General features: G+C 42.8%; 1 protein-coding gene across 5 annotated transcripts in view; it reads left to right on the plus strand.

Annotated features, from left to right (window-relative positions):
• Positions 1–17,150, plus strand: part of CAMTA1 (calmodulin binding transcription activator 1) — a 967,475-nt gene that overhangs the window by 480,527 nt on the left and 469,798 nt on the right. The window lies entirely within an intron of this gene.

Genomic DNA, 17,150 nt, shown 5'->3' on the forward strand with positions numbered 1-17,150 from the left:
AACCTAAAAGTTGTTTCTTGCAAACAACAAAGTGATGTACCTTTATCTGACCTGACAGAGAGATGATAGATAGACAGATAGATAGATAGATAGTTGATAGACAGTGGTTGTTAGATAGATACATAGAAGGAAGACCCAAGTAACTAAAATCAGGAATAAAAGAGGAAACATCACTACTGACTTAATAGAAATAAAAAGAATTATAAAGGAGTACAATGAACAAGTGTATGCCAACAAATAAATAACTTAGATGAAATGGACAAATTCCTAGAAAGAATCAATTACTGTAATTGATTCAAGAAGAAATAGAAAATCTGAATAGAGAAGGAAAGATAGCAGTTTAAAAATCTTCTGACAAAGAAATGCCAAGGGTCAGAGAGATTTGTTGGTGAATACTAAAAAAACATTAAAAAAATAGTTAACATAAATCATTGACAACATATTCCAGAAGGTAGAAGAGAAGGGAACACTTCAAAGCACTTCAGTTGTATCTCAATGCACTAGCAATAAACAATTTGAAAATCAAATAAGAAAACGATTTCAGTTATAATAACATCAAGAAGAATAAAATACTTAGTAATAAAATTTTGACAAGAAGTACAAGGCTTATAAACTGGGCACTACAAAATGTTGTTGAAAGAAATTGAAGAAGTTCTAGATGAATGGAAAGACACCCCTTGCTGATGGGTCAGAAGACTTAATATTAAGATGGTCCCCCAACTGACCGACAGATTCATATCAAAATCTCAGCTGACTTCTCTGCAGAAATAGATAAGCTGAACATAACGATAATTTGGGAATGCAAGGGACCTAGAAGAGTCAAAATAATTTTGAAAAGGAAGAACAAAGTTCAAAGACTCAAAAATGTCAATTTCTTGCTTACCTTAATATAAAGCTACAGTTATCACGATAGTGCAGTACTGGCAATAAAGATAGACATATGGATCAACGCGGTGAAAAAAGAGAGTGAAAAAGCTGGTTTAAAACTCAACATTAAAAAAAAAAAAAAACCACTAAGATCGTGGCATCCAGTCTCATCAGTTCAGTTCAGTTCAGTTGCTCAGTCGTGTCCGACTCTTTGTGACCCGTGACTCACAGCACGCCAGGCCTCCCTGTCCATCACCGACTCCCGAAGTTCACTCAGACTCATGTCCATTGAGGCGGTAATGCCATCCAGCCATCTCATCCTCTGTCGTCCCCTTCTCCTCCTGCCCCCAATCCCTCCCGGCATCAGAGTCTTTTCCAATGAGTCAACTTTTCACGTGAGGTGGCCAAAGTATTGGAGTTTCAGCTTCAGCATCAGTCTTTCCAATGAACACCCAGGACTGATCTCCTTTAGGATGGACTGGGTGAATCTCCTTGCAGTCCATGGGACTTTCAAGAGTCTTCTCCAACACCATGGTTCAAAAGCATCAATTCTTCGGCGCTCAGCTTTCTTCACCAGTCTCATCACTTCTTGGCAAATAGAAGAGGAAAAAGTAGAAGCAGTGACAGATTTTATTTGTAATACTTTGGCCACCTGATGCAAAGAGCTGACTCGTTGGAAAAGACCCTGCTGCTTGGAAAGATTGAAGGCAAAAGGAGAAGGGGGTGGCAGAGGATGAGATGGCTAGATAGCATCACCGACTCATTGGACATGAATTTGAACAAACTCCGGAAGATAGTAGAGGACAGAGTAGCCTGTTGTGCTGCAGTCCATGGGGTTTCAAAGAGTCGGACAAAACTAAGCAACTGAACAACAACAATAGATCAATGAAGTAAAATTGAGTCCAGAAATGAACCTCAGTATTTATGGTCAGTTGATTTTCTCCAAAGGGGCCAAGACAATATTATCAGAATAGAATAGTCTTTTTAGCAAAGTGTTCTGAGACAACTGGATAAACAACATGCATAAAAGAGGATTTAAGGCCCTGCCTTATATCACACACAAAAATTAACTCAAAGTAGAGCACAGAGCTAAATATAAGAGCTAAAAATATAAATCTTAGAAGAAGATAGAAATAAATCTTAGTAATTTTAGGCTGCGGAATGATTTCTTTTATGACACCAAAAACACAGCTGATTAAAAAGAAGACTGAGAGGCTGGACTTCACGGAAATTAAAAGCTTTTGTTCTTTCAAAAGATGCCGTCAAGAAAGTCAAAACATGACATACAGCCTAGGAGAAAACATTTTCAAATTATAGAACTTATGAAAGACTTGTGTCTAAAATGTATAGAGAATTCTTTTAACTTAATAATAAAAAGAAAAATAGTTAAAATGGACAAAGAATTTGAATAGAAATTTCCCTCAAGAAGATATATGAATGTCCAGTAAGCACATGGAAAGATGTTTAACAATATCATTAATCCTCAGGGATGTCAAAACCATAGTGAGATACCACTTCACACTCTCTAAGATAGCTATAATTTTTTTAAAAGACAGAGAATAATAAGTGTTGGCACAGATGCAGAGAAATTGAAATGCTCATACATTGCTGATGGGGTTGTAAAATAGTGCTACTGCTATAGATAACAGTTTATCAGTTCCTCAAATGTTAAAATAGAATTACTATATGACCCAAAAATTTCACTCCTAGATATGTATGTACCCAAGAGAAATAAAAACACATGTTTATGGAAAAACTTGTTCATAGATGTTCATAGCAGAATCATTCTTAATAGCCATTAAGTGGAAGCAGCTCAAATGTTGATTGACTGAAGAACTGATAAATGAAATGTGGTATATTCATAGAAGGAAATGGTAACCAAAAGGAATGAGGTACCAATACATACTACAGTAAAGATAAACTGCTAAACATTATTCTAAGTGAAAGAAACCAGTCACAAAAGACCACATATTATATGATATAGTTTTTATGAAATGCCCAGAATAGGGCAGTTGGAGAAGGCAATGGCACCCCACTCCAGTACTCTTGCCTGGAAAATCCCATGGATGGAGGAGCCTGGTAGGCTGCAGTCCATGGAGCCGTGAGGAGTCGGACACGACTGAGCGACTGCCGTTTCACGTTTCACTTTCATGCATTGGAAAAGGAAATGGCAACCCACTCCAGTGTTCTTGCCTGGAGAATCCCAGGGACGGGGGAGCCTGGTGGGCTGCCATCTATGGGGTCACACAGAGTCAGACACGACTGAAGTGACTTAGCAGCAGCAGCAGCAGCATAGAGGCAAAAAGCAGATTACTAGCTGCCTAGGGCTGAAGGGGTGTGTGTTGTATGGGGAAGGACAGCTACTGGGAATACAGTTCTTCTGGGGATGATAAAAATGTTCCAGAATTAGATTATAGTGACTGTTGCACAAGGCTGTAAATATACTAAAAATGTTGAGTGCACACTTTAAATGGGTGAACTGTATGATGTGTGAATTATATATCAGTAAGATGATTGAGAGGGGAGGGAGGCCCAAGAGAGGGGGGATATACATTTAGCGGATTCACTTTGTTGTACAGCAGAAACTAGCATGACATTATAAAGCAACTACACCCCAATTATTTTTAAAGATGATTGTCTAAAGCAAAAGTATTTCTTACATGCTAAGTAGCTTCATTGGTGTCCAACTCTTTGTGACCTTATGGACTGTAGCCTGCCAGGCTCCTCTGTCCACGGGATTCTCTCGGCAAGAATATTGGAGAATTTATCCATTTCTCTTTTCAGTTCTGCCATGCCCTACTCCAGGGATCAAATCCACATCTCTTTTATGTCTTCTGCATTGGCAGACATGTTCTTTACCCACTAGCACCACCTGGGAAGCCCCCAAATAATAATATATAATAGCAAAATGTATGACAACAGTTCAGTTCAGTCTCTCAGTTGTATCCAATTCTTTGTGACCCCATGGACTGCAGCATGCCAGGTTTCCCTGTCCGTCACCAACTCCCAGAGCGTGCTCAAATTCCAGTACAACAGTACTACAAAGGAAAGCACGGGGGACATGGAAGCATATTGTTGAAAAGTTTTACATTATTGATGAAGTTCTATAATCATTTGAAGATAGAATACTATGATTAAAAAGACACGCTGTAAATCCTAGTTGTTGTGGTTCGGTCACTAAGTCCTGTCTAATTCTTTGCAACCCCATGGACTGTAGCACACCAGGCTCCTCTATCCTCCACTACCTCCTGAAGTTTGCTCAAATTCATGTCCATTGAGTGTAACCATCTCATCCTTTGCCACTCTATTATCCTTTTGCCTTCTATCTTTCCCAGCATCAGGGTCTTTTCCAATGAGTCAGCTCTTTGCATCAGGTGGCCAAACTATCCAAGAACAACCACTAAAAGCTAAGAGAAATGGTCAACAAATCAATAGTGGAGATAAAGTGGAATATGTAATAAAAAAAAAAAGTCAAGAAAAAGAGGAAAATGGAACAGGACAAATAGAAAACAAGTAGCTAGATAATAGAGACAACCCAATTATATAAATAATTACATTAACCATAATTGGCTAAAACAGTTCAATGAAAAGTTAGAGGTTATCTGACTGGACAAAAAAGCAAAACCTAACTACACGCTTTCTATAAGAAACACTCTTTAATAATAAAGGCACAGAAAACTTTTAAGTAAAAAGATAGAAAAAAGATATAGTGTCCAAGCACTAACCATAAGACAATGAAAATGATTATAATTTCAAGCAAAGTAGACTTCAGGACAAAGACAATCACTAAAAATCAAGGCAAGACTTTTCATAATAGATGGTTAGTCTGTCAGGAAGACATAACAGTTCTAAATGCATGTATACCTAATTATATAGCTTCAAAATACATGCCAAAGTGACAGAACTGAAAGGAGAAATGGATAAATTCACAATTATAGTGGAACACATTAATATTCCTTTCTCAGTACTGAATAAAACAGACAGAAAATCAGTAAAGGCATGGAAAACTTGAATAACACTATCAACCAACTTGATCTTATTGACATTTTGAAACAAAATAACAATAGAAAAATACACCTTTTTAACTGCACCTAGAACAGTTACTAATCTAGACCTTGAGACTAGAAAACAAGTCTGTTTCATTAAACTTACAAGGTTATTGTTTCTCTGACAGTAATTTAGATTTAGTAATTTGGATTAATTTAGAATTTCAGTTAATGTTTGGAAATTAACATGCTTCTAAGTGTAAAACTCTAAAAATCACAAAGGAAACTAAAAAATATTTTTAAATGAATGAAATGAAAACATAACAAAATTTGTGTGATGCTGCTGAAGCAAACCACAGAAGAAAATTTACAGTTTTAAATGCTTTCATTAATTGCTTATGTGATATTTACATTTAAAATCAATAAATGTAATTCATAGCAACAAAGGTTTAAAAATGATCTAAACTTTCACATTAAGAAACTCAGAAAAAGCAGAGCCAATGAAAACCAAAGTAGAAAAAAGTGATAGTAAAGATAAATGTGAAATCAATGAAACAATGAATAGAAAAACAATTTGTAAATATTCAAACAAAATAAAACCTGCCTCTCTGCACAGATCAATAAAATAATAAACCTATAGTTAGTTGGACTGAGAAACAAATGAGAGAAAACACAAAGTATTGTAAATAAAAAAGGAGGCATCACTACAGATGCTACACACATTAAAGGTAAAATAAGAAGGCACTATGAACAACTTTATAGTAATAAGTTTGGCAATTCAGATGAAATGGACAAATTTCTTGAAAGACAAGTATAATTAAAATTTATACAACAACAATAGAAAATCTGAATAGCTTTATATTTATTAAATTGAATTTATTTAAAAATCTTTCCAAAAAGAAGACTATTTCATAGTGAATTCTATTAAGCATTTAAGAACACAGATCACTGCTCATCTTACCAAACATTTTCAGAAAATATAGGATGGTGGAACACTTCTGTTAATTTTATGAGACCAGCATTGTCTGACACAAAAAACTAGATAAAGATATTACAAGAAAAGAAAACCACAGACTAATATCTCATAAACATAGATGTACAAATCCTTAATAGACTGTTAACAAATTGGATGCAGTTGTATGTAAAAAGGATAATACACTGTGATCCATGGGGTCAATTGCTGGTATGCAGGTTTGGTTTAACATTTGAAGATCAATCAGTATAATTCAGCATATTAACACTTTTGAACTGTGGTGTTGGAGAAGACTCTTGAGAGTCCCATGGACTGCAAGGAGATCCAACCAGTCCATTCTAAAGGAGATCAGTCCTGGGTGTTCTTTGGAAGGAATGATGCTAAAGCTGAAACTCCAGTACTTTGGCCATCTCATGCGAATAATTGACTCATTGGAAAAGACTCTGATGCTGGGAGGGATTGGGGGCAGGAGGAAAAGGGGATGACAGAGGATGAGACGGCTGGATGGCATCATGGACTCGATGGACATGAGTTTGAGTGAACTCCGGGAGTTGATGATGGACAGGGAGGCCTGGTGTGCTGCAATTCATGGGGTCGCAAAGAGTCGGACACAACTGAGAGACTGAACTGAACTGAACTGAACATAAAAAATGATAATAACCAAAGTATTGAAGCTTCAGCATCAGCATCAGTCCTTCCAATGAATATTCAGGGTTGATTTCCTTAAGTATTGATTGGTTTGATCTCCTTGCAGTCCAAGGGATTCTCAAGAGTCTTCTCCAACACCACAATTTGAAAGCATCAATTCTTTGGCACTCAGCCTTCTTTATGGTCCAGCTCTCACATCCATACATGACCACTGGAAAAACCATAGCTAGTCTGATGGAGAGGAGACGGATTTCATTACTCAATTGTGTGGAAAGAACTATTACTAGGGCTGTAAAGGAAAAGTAGAGGAACGCTAAGATCTTAGATCAGGAGGATCTGATCTGATCTGAAAATCAGGCATGAAGTGATGTCTCACTGAGATTGGCAGTGGGGAGGACAATGAGAAGGGGCAATGCATTCCTGCAGAAAGAGTGCCTGTGCAAAGGCCCTGAGGCATGAGGAAGGATGGGAGCTGGAGGTCAGGCTTGAAGGCCAGTTAGTACACATGGAGCACAGAGTACAAAAGGACTGTGTTAAGGCCTTTAGAATTTAGCATTGGAGCAGTGGGAGCCACTGATATGTTTTACATGAGTGGCATTGCTGCTGCTGCTAAGTCATTTCAGTCGTGTCCGACTCTGTGCAACCGCATAGATGGCAGCCATTATTGTTTTTTTAAAAAAATTTTTTTGATGATGCTGCATGACATGTGGGATCCTAATTCTCCCACCAGGGATCAAACCATCACCCCCTGCATTGGAAGCTCAATGCCTTTATCACTGGCTAAGTCACTTCAGTCGTATTCAACTCTTTGTGACCCTATGAACTGTAGCCTGCCAGGCTCTTCTGTCCATTAGATTCTTCAGGCAAGAATACTGGAGTGGGTTGCCATTTCCTCCTCCAGGTATCTTCGTGACCCAGGGATCAAACCCACATCTCTCACGTCTCCTGCATTGATTACCAGGGAAGTCCTCATTTTATTGTTTTAAAAAACATCGCTTTGGCTGCTATATAGAGGATTGACTGGGGCAGAATGAGGCTTAACATCAGAGGGATTTCTCTTTTCATTGTTCAAAACAGGTGGTCTTTTTCCTGCTTTTTTCCTTTCTTCTTTTTCTGTTTTGCTTCCTTTCTTCTCCCTTCTGTTTTACCATTCTGGGCCCCAGCTTCAGAACTGAGAGGCTACAGATGGCTTGGGTCTTAGAGCAGCGAAACCAGGGGACTGGAGGCCCCGAAAGCTGTCACATGTCACACAAGTCATCCTTCCAGAGCCGCAGCTACCTTCCCGGCAGAATGTCAAGCAGCTGGGTATGCGGAGCAGCTGCTCGGAGAGGCTCTGAGCGTTGTCAGAACACCATAAACAAAACGATCAGGTTTCTGCAGAGATAACCTTCTGGCCTCCACCCCCGCTCTTCCTCTGCCGCGGGCCAGGCTTCCTCTTCCAGCATCTGTTTTTGGTACTTCCAAAACCCTTGATGTGGGGCTCTGGGATGCTGTGGAGCCTGCAGGCTAAAATGCCCGGCCAAGGTAGGAGCAGGAATCGCTGTGTCTGTTCTCAGGAACAAGGGGAGGCTGAACCACAGCCTCTGTTACTGATGCAGGGCCCCAGCTCAGAGAGAAAGGACTTGCCCAATGGGCTCCTTATCATCCCAGAGCCCCCCAAGTAGAAAGGGAGGGCAGGAAGTACCCTCCATGCCATGTCAGGCAGGCACAGAGGGGAGAATGTGCCCTGCATCAGAGAAGGAGCCCTTGGTTGCTGCAGAAACCTCACTCGCAGCACCTGCCAAGGCCACTCAGCCCTCCTTGGATGCTTTTATTCCTGTAAATGTCAGAAATGCCTGGCCTTAAAAAAAAAAAGAAAGAAAACCCAGTGACCATGAATGATCTTCCTAGCCTCATGCATAGCCAAGCCTCTTGCCCACCTGGGTGCCTGGCCTCATGCTAATTTCTTCTGCCCCGTCTGGCTGGCAGGTCACTGGAAGCCGTCTGGTTTTCTGAATGGTCCCCACCAGGAAGAAAATGGAAGGATTCATCTAAATAGCTTCCCCTTGGTTCATCTGAGGGATACTGGAATGATTCCAAGTCTCCCTACTTTTATAAGACCCTCCTATCCTAAGGATAAAAGTACTGGGACAGCAAAGACTGACTTTATGAGGGGACTTCTAGGGCTTCCTTGGTGGCTCAGTGGTAGAGAATCCACCTGCCAACGCAGGAGACAGGGGTTCAATCCCTATTCTGGGAAGATCCCAAATGTTCAGAAGCAACTAAGCCCATGCATCATAACTGTTGATCCTGTGCTCTAGAGCCTGTGCAACAAGAGATGCCACCACAATGAGAAGCCTGTTTACTGCAAATGGAGAACAGTCCCCACTCACTGCGACTAGAGAGTAGTTCCTTCTCACCGCAACTAGAGAAAGGCCCTCATAGCAACAAAGACCCAGCATAGCTAAAAATAAATAAATAAGATTATTTTAAAAGGGGCTTCTGCTTCTGCAGAAGCAGCCTGTCTCTGGACACTTGGTGGGAACGCACAGAGGGCAGGTGGGCTCAGGGTGCCAGGCAGGCATGGAGGAGAGGGATTAAGGGCAAGCTCTTCTCAGGGAGGCAGCATCTTAGTTGTCAGGTGGCACAAGTTTGCAGTAACTGCTCAGGTAATAGCTTTGTAATTGACTGCGTCACCTTCTTCCAGCTTAATAAATAGCAGAAATAAAACCAACCTGCACGTGGTGGGATTGTAATTCAAATTCCACTGACTACAGCTGCATATTTTTCATTTAGCATGGAAAGGCAGTTTCTGTGTAAATGATTTCGGAAGGTTCTCCATGGGCTAATGACATTAGCATCTGGATAGATTGGAATTGTCTGAATAATGGATACAACAATGGCATGGTACATCTTGGAGAAAGAAATTGGCACTGTAACTTGCACCCCTTTTTTATTATTATTAAAGTGAAATGAGGAGATGACTGCTAAAATGCAAAAACAACTATTTGTAAACAAGAATCCAAACATGACCTGTTTGTTTTGACTTAAAGAGCCGAATTCTCCACAAACACAGAATTAATGATTCCACTGATGAACTTTCCAGTGAGAAATTATCCGTGCTGGCAAACATGGAGATGTTCTCTTCTCACATCTCCCCACCAGTTGTTTTTCCACCTGAACACTGTTTTTAGCCCCCTGCTGGCAGCCAAAATTATATTAAAGACATTAGTTCAGTTTTTAAAACACAGACTCGTAACTTCTAAATTTATAACTAGGCAGAATATTAATCTTGCAAACCAATTCAGGAATCTCTTAAAAAAATGGCCTTCTGGGCTTCAAGGTTGTAGATATATATTTAATAAATTGAAGTGCTTTCCAGTTAATGTGTCAAAGGCCTGGTCTGCCACACTGAGAAAATAACCGTTGGAGAAACAAGAGTAAAACCTTTTTCCTGGGTAAGTAAATGCCCTGAAAAATTGGACTCCATTCCCTTGAGTACAAATCCCTGTGAATTAAATATTCCAGCAAAGAGATGTCAAAGCAGCAAAGTAGGAAAACAATCAAAAACTTGAAAATGAGTGTGTTCTTAAGTGAAAGAATTAATCATGCTAAATTAGAAAAAGTATTAAAATAGTTTTAGATTAATGCAGGCTGTGAATATCAATATAATTGCAGCAGCTTAATTTGGCATAAAAAGCATCTAATGAAATATTTTAATATCACTGTCCATTCAGTTTACCAGCTTGAATTTCATGGAGTATTAAGTGACTTTTAAATTGTCATTGCAAGTCTTCTGAGTGCGTGTAGTTTTTGTTATTGTTGTTTACAGAAAGAGTAAGAGAAATACATGTGTGTGTGTTTGATGAGTCTACATTCAAGTTCCTACTTTGTAGGATAGATGAGAAGCAGTCCTTCTTGCCACTGGTGCCAGGAATCAGCATTTCTCCAGGTCAGGAGCTCTCTGTGTTTTCCCAAGAAACTGTTGCAGGAAGGAGGACCCCTTTCAGGGCGCAAAACTGGGCTCTTGTCTAACACTCAGAAATGAATTGTCCGAGGAGACTCATGTGCTGACAAAGCAAGAGATTTTATTGGGAAAGGGCGCCTAGGCTGAGAACAGTAGGGTAAGGGGACCCAGGAGAACTGATCTGCCACATGGCTCACGGTCTCGGGTTTTATGGTGATGGGATTAGTTTCCTGGTTGTCTTTAGCCAGTCGTTCTGACTCAGAGCCCTTCCTGGTGGTGTGCAACTTGTTCAGCCAAGATGGATGCCAGTGAGAAGGATTCTGGGAGGCGGTCGAACATGTGGTATCTCTTTTTGAACTCTTCTGGTTGGTGGTGGCTTACTAGTTCCGTATTCCTTACCAGGACTGCCTGTAGTAAAACAACTCATGCAAATGGTTACTGGCCAGGGTGGGCAGTTTCAGTCAGTGTGCTTCCCCTAACAAATGATCGGTTTAACAAGAAACAGGGCAGTTCCAGTGGAGATTCTAGGTGCAGAGAGACCTTGGGGACATCCCGGTTAACCCTTCACTATGCAATCAAGGCAGATGGTTGACCCACTATTACACAAAGGGTCTTTTCAGGAGGCTTATTCCTTGTGAATTTTCTGGTTCACCTAGGGCAATAAAGGAGAAGGAAATGGCAACCCACTCCAGTGTTCTTGCCTGGGAAATCCCATGGATGAAGGAGCCTGGTAGGCTACAGTCCATGGGGTTGCTAAGAGTCGGACACTACTGAGAGACTTCACTTTCACTTTTCACTATCATGCATTGGAGAAGGAAATAGCAACCCACTCCAGTGTTCTTGCCTGGAGAATCCCAGGGCCGGAGTAGCCTGGTGGGCTGCGGTCTATGGGGTCGTACAGAGTCGGACACGACTGAAGCGACTTAGCAGCAGCAGCAGGGCACTAAAAGCACCAGCAATCTGGAGAGGAACTTCATATGGTTGTTGTCCGGAGCACCTTACAAGGATCCTGTGGTCCTGAGCCCCTTCACCTCCTGACACAGCAGATTTCTGGCTCTCCATTCCTCTGAGGCTGCTCTGCTCTGCACATCCCATTGCTCTGGCCCTGTGCCCAATCCAACTTTCTTTTGCCCCCATAAAACCTCCTCCTGGTTCCCCCCGATTCCTGCCTCTCTGATACTTGCCCTCAGACCAGAACTACTAGGCCAGTGGCGACCAGTGATCTCCATTCTGCTCAGAGAAAGACTGTTCATTCCTTAGCCCACACACATTCTCCGCGGCTTTTATCTTTTAGTGTGTTTTTTTGCCCATGCCGCATGGCATTCAGAATCTTAGTTCCTGGACGAGGGATCGAACCCACATCAGATTGGAAGTGTGAAGTCTCAACCACTGGACCCTCAGCCATTTTTTAAAATTTAGACATTGTAAAATTTAATTTTCTTCAGGTTTTGAAACAATTAGCTATGTTTCTAGGTGTGCGTGTGCTAAGTCGCTTTAGTCATGTCCGATTCTCTGAGACCCCATGGACTGTAGCTCACCAGACTCCTCTGTCCATGGGATTCTCCTGGCAAGAATATTGAAGTGGGTTGCCATGCTCTCCTCCAGGGGATCTTCCCGACCCAGGGATAGAACCATGTCTCTTATGTCTCCTGCTTTGGCAGGTGGGTTCTTTACTGCTAGTGCCACCTGGGAAGCCCCATATGTCTAGATCCAAGGAATACTCTTTTGTGTGTAATCTTAAACATCTGCTTCATAAGCATTTATGATAGTCATTTTCTGTCTTTCCCAGAAAGTATGAATCATTACAAATATATTTATCTTAGATACAGAATCAGACATGTTGTAAATTGGGAATTCTTTGGGGCTGTTTCCTTCTTTAAGAATTGATGGCTAGCCCTCAGCCGCCTTTGATAACAGTTCATCCCGCCCTCCTTGAACCTCCTTTTCCTTTTGTCCTCGGCCCAGAGATCTGGGGCTTTGTGATCTCTGTCTCACCACTTCTCTTTGTTAAGGTTTTGGCCTCAGCCTTGAGAGTGACTCTACTCGAAGGCTAAGTAAAGAAGGAGGCACAGGAAAGGAAGATTGGGCTGGCAGGTAGGTATCCTGGGTACAGAGAGGTTTGATTCTGTTGCCTTGGGCTGTAGTGAACAACTGAAGATTTTGAACAGGACAGAAATAAGACATGTCCATGAGATTTACGTGATGTTGTTCATTATCGCAGTATTGATAACAGAGGGAGTTTGGAAAAGCCTAAATTTCCAACAACAAGGAACCACTTAAACAAATCAGGGTGCTCAAATATTTGTTGAATAGATGATTATGTAGAAGAGTATAAGAAGAGCAAAAAAGAAAGTAAATCATCTCTAATTCTGTCCCCCAACATCACTTTTAATGTTTGTGTGTTTATCTCTCCCCCACCCTCCACACAAGGTACACTGCGTACATTGCCATCTAGACACTTCCAGGCATTCTATTTGATCAGCTTTTCTACTTGCTACTGTGTCGTAAGTGGCTTCTCATGTCCTTGAATACATTTTGCAATTCTGAGTTGTTCTAGGGTACAGGGCTCCTCCAGGTTTGGACAGAGACCTTCCCTTCCTGATCTCCACTTGCTCTGAGGCCATGTCATCCGTGCCTACCCCTCCATCAGTACCTGCCAATAGGTAGGTGACCTGAACTTCTCTATCCCGCCCCCCTCTCCAGACCTCTTCTCTGGGCTCCAGGTGGTTAGTCAACTGCCCCCTTGACTTCTCCTGTTAGACTCAGCAGGTTGAGACCAGACTCATGACCTTCATCTTCACATGCCTATATTTCAGGGAAAGGCAGCACCATCCATCCAGTTATGCAAACCAAGAACCAGAGAAGTTCTTGACACATTCATCTCTGTCAGTCCCTGATCCAGATAAACTCCAATCCATCTACCTCCTGAAGCTCACAAATCCATCCCTTCCCCACAATCCCCTTGGCCATCACACTGCCCAAGCTGCCACCACTGGACTTACCACCATCCTTCCAAGTGGTCCACCCGGGTCTGTTCTCACCCTCAACCCATCCTCCATACTAAAATTCTTTCTACAGTTCAAGCCCCTTGGATCCCTCCTCAGTTCTCAGAAGGGGACGTAGAACTATCTGGTTGGAAATGGGGACTCTGGAGCGAGCTTGCTTGGGGTTGAGTCCTTGTTCCCTTTCTGTGTTGCAGTTTTCTTGTCTTCTCTGAGGGTTGGGTGAACTGATCAAAGTCTGTGGTCCTAGGACAGCCCTGGGAAGGCTGATAAAAAGGCTACTTCAGCATTTGCTGTTGTTATCTGTGAAATAGGGATTGTAGCAAAAAGCTCACACATCAACATGGGCAAAATGCTTACAGGCATGCTATAAGGGCTGTAGAGTAAGCCTTTGGTTGCTGTTGGCAGTTGTTATGGTTCTTCCAGCTTCATCCTGTGCCATATACTGCTGCTATCTCCATGATCTACATGCTTCTTGAGTTCCTTGTGCTCACCAATGCCTGCCCGTCAAAGGACCTTTGCACACATTCTTATTCTTGCCTGGAATACTCCCTCTCCTCTTCTCCTAATTATGTATTCTCAGGTCCTGGCTTAATACTACCTCCAGGTCTCACTGATCAGGCCACATCTCCCTGATGTTGGATCCTTATTCCTAGAGAACCTGTAGAACTTGTCCAGAGAGGGATGACTTGGTGAGTGGAGCTCAGCTTTCCAGTCCCACGTGTAGGGGAAAGACATAACTCTAGCAGGTTTCTTGCAAACAGATTACTCCTCAAGGCTCCCCCACAGTGTCCTGATGATTCACTATCCTAAGGCTCCTTATGGCCAGGTGGTCCCAGTGGCCATGAGTCCCAGAGAGGAGGTGTCTAGCCTGAGTTGGACATAGAGAGTCACATGAGCACCTGGCAACTCACTTCCAGGTTGCCCCTGCCCCCATCAGCCCAGCTGCTGATGAGAAAATGGATTGTGAGAATCCTCAAGGGCCAATTTCCTGTTCTTGGTTTTCTTTTAATTTGGAAGAAGACAGATGGAACCTTGTCAGGTAATTCTCCACATCCCTGAGGGGAGAATGTGGAGCAACTTTCTGGCTGAGTCTGTGATTCACACCGAGTTCATGGTGCATAATGGTGACACGTACTTGGGAAGCTCTGTGATGTGTGGGCTGAACCCCGCCCTGGTGTCGCCTCTGCAGGAACCTTCTAGCTGGCGGTGTTACTGACTTGTGACTCCAGGATCGTCCATGTTTCTCTCCAAGCAGGTCCTGTCTTAGTGCTACTTCCTGCCCATCTCATGGCAGCCCTTCTACATAGACACTCAAAGGCTTCTTTTTCTTTCTGAAATACAGACTACAAATTCTACAGTTTATGAAGAGATGAGCTCTTTTATTTGGTGCAAGGGAACTCTCTAATCTAAACATCACAGAAAGAGAAACCAGCACTCAGGTGAACCAACAGCCAGATCTGCCTCATCTCTTTTTACTAAACCGGAGATTCACAGGCCTCCTTCTGCAGTGAAAGCAGGGTCCCGAAAGGATCAGGCAGTCCACAATGACACTTGGCGACCACAGCACCTGGCAGCTACGGCAGTTGTGCATCCTCAGTTCACAGCCCCACTGCTGGCTGAGGTCCCTACCATGCAGGCCTGGGACCAGCAGGAGACTCATGTGCAGGTGACCATGTACATTTCTAAATCTCTTAAAAATTCACAGGCCACACGTGCCCTCTATTCACAGCAGAAAGGCCAGGAAAAAGCTGCTCCTTTCTCATGTGTTCTCGCAAGTGGCTCTTTCTGATGCTCCCACTGCTGTGCTGATGGAGCCACCACCATTCTGATGGAGCCTCCTGCATCCCAAGCCTTATACCAGGCTGAGGACCAATGCCACCTGGTCTCTGCCCTCATGGTACCTGCAGCTTGAGTGATTAGGGGGCGGTGATTCTTGGGAGGGGAGGGGAGACTCCTAGAGAGACCAGCAGGCTAGAGACAGGCTCTCAAGTCTCAAAGTATGTTAGGCTCAGAGTGGGAAGGGTCTTTTTTGTTGTTGTTCAGTCGCCCAGTCTATTCTAACTCTTTGCTACCCCGTGGACTGCAGCACACTAGGCCTCCCTTTCTCTCACCATATCTTGGAGTTTGCCCAAGTTCATGTCCATTGAGTCGGTGATGCCACCCAACCATCTCATCCTCCGTCGTCCCCTTCTCCTCTTTCCCTCTGTCTTTCCCAACATCAGGGTCTTTTCCAAAGAGTCAGGTCTTTGCATCAGGTGGCCAAAGCATTGGAGCTTCAGTATCAGTCCTTCCAATGAGTATTCAGGGTTGATTGCCTGTAGGATTGACTGATTTTATCTCACTGTCCAAAGGGAAGAGTGTTAAGTGGCCCCAAATATTTCTGCTAACAGTCTACAAGTTAGAGATTTGAGGGGCTCTTGGGGATAAGTGGAAACAAGATAGTCAGAGTGAAAGACTCATACTCAAGAGCAGTGAGACCTCAGGTGAGTTAACTGGACTTCCTGAGCCTCAGCTCACTCCTTACGTTCTAAGGGCAGAAGCGTGCTCAGGACTTCAGGTTGTGGGTATAGAGTTCAGCCGAGGGTTTTTCAATGAATTGGCCTTCAGCGAATAGAAGCTGGAGCTGCTACTCCTATTCTCATTTCTATAAGTGTCCAGAACAATTGTGATTGTCACTGTGAAACCTACTCCATGAGTATAAGTTCAGTCCATCTGATTCTACCTAGCTGAGATCAGCCTGCCCTGAGAAACAGCAGCTGTGGGGCAGGGAAAATTAGAAAATGAGGGGAAAGTAGGTTATTTTAATCATGAAAAACTTGGGAAGGAGAACAGGCTTGGGGGAGGGGGATGCTCCAGATGAGGATTGGAAGCAGCTGGAGCAAAGTGAGCAGTTCCTGAGAGGGTGAGGGCACCCATGTGTCTGCAGAATGCATGTTGATGTGAGAAGGGCTGGACATGACATTAGTCTTCATTTCTTTTAGGACTCCAGCTTGGTCTTACCTCGTTGTGATGGTGCAGACATGGGGCATGGTAGTCATCTGGGGGCAAAGATCTCTGAACAGGCCTGGGCTCATGAGATTTCTAAGGTGTGTGTACCAAACTGTTCTTGGGACTGGCTTGGGCAATTCTGACCAAGGTCCTCCACCTTCCTTTATCCCTCCTCCTTCATCATCACCATAGTTAATATTTTTTCATGTTGTATTGGGCAGGATATTTGAGACTTTGCTGTGTAACAAATAAACCCGGCAATACCAGTGGATGAATATGAGTTTATTTCTCATTCACACTCAACCCTGGTAGAGCAGATAACTCTTCAGAGTGGTTCTCCTCCAGTGGTGACTCAGGGATCCCAATCCTTCCACTGCATGGCTCCACCATCTCATAGGCTTCCTTTCACAGCCCTGAGGACAGGGAAGAGAGAAGGAGCTAGGACCAGAAGTGGTACACATCACTTTTAGCCTCATTTTATTGGGCAAAGCTTAGTCATGTGGCCAGTCTAAGTGCAAGGGAGGGTGGGAAATGTAGTCTTTCTTGGCTCAGGGGAAGGAAATGACCTTGATGGACATCTGGCGAGTCTCCACCACATTTGTATTATCTTGCTTCCTTTTCCAAAGAAGCCCATGGATTTGGTGCCACTATTATTCCTATTTGTAAGAGAGAAATATGCAGTACATACAGGTTACCTGACCTTCATGAGTAAGTGGTAGAGCCAGGCTTCAGGAACA

This window comes from Bos grunniens, chromosome 16 (assembly GCF_055505025.1).
Source record: "Bos grunniens cultivar Pamir isolate PY7600 chromosome 16, Bosgru_T2T1.0, whole genome shotgun sequence".
Lineage (NCBI taxonomy): Eukaryota > Metazoa > Chordata > Mammalia > Artiodactyla > Bovidae > Bos > Bos grunniens.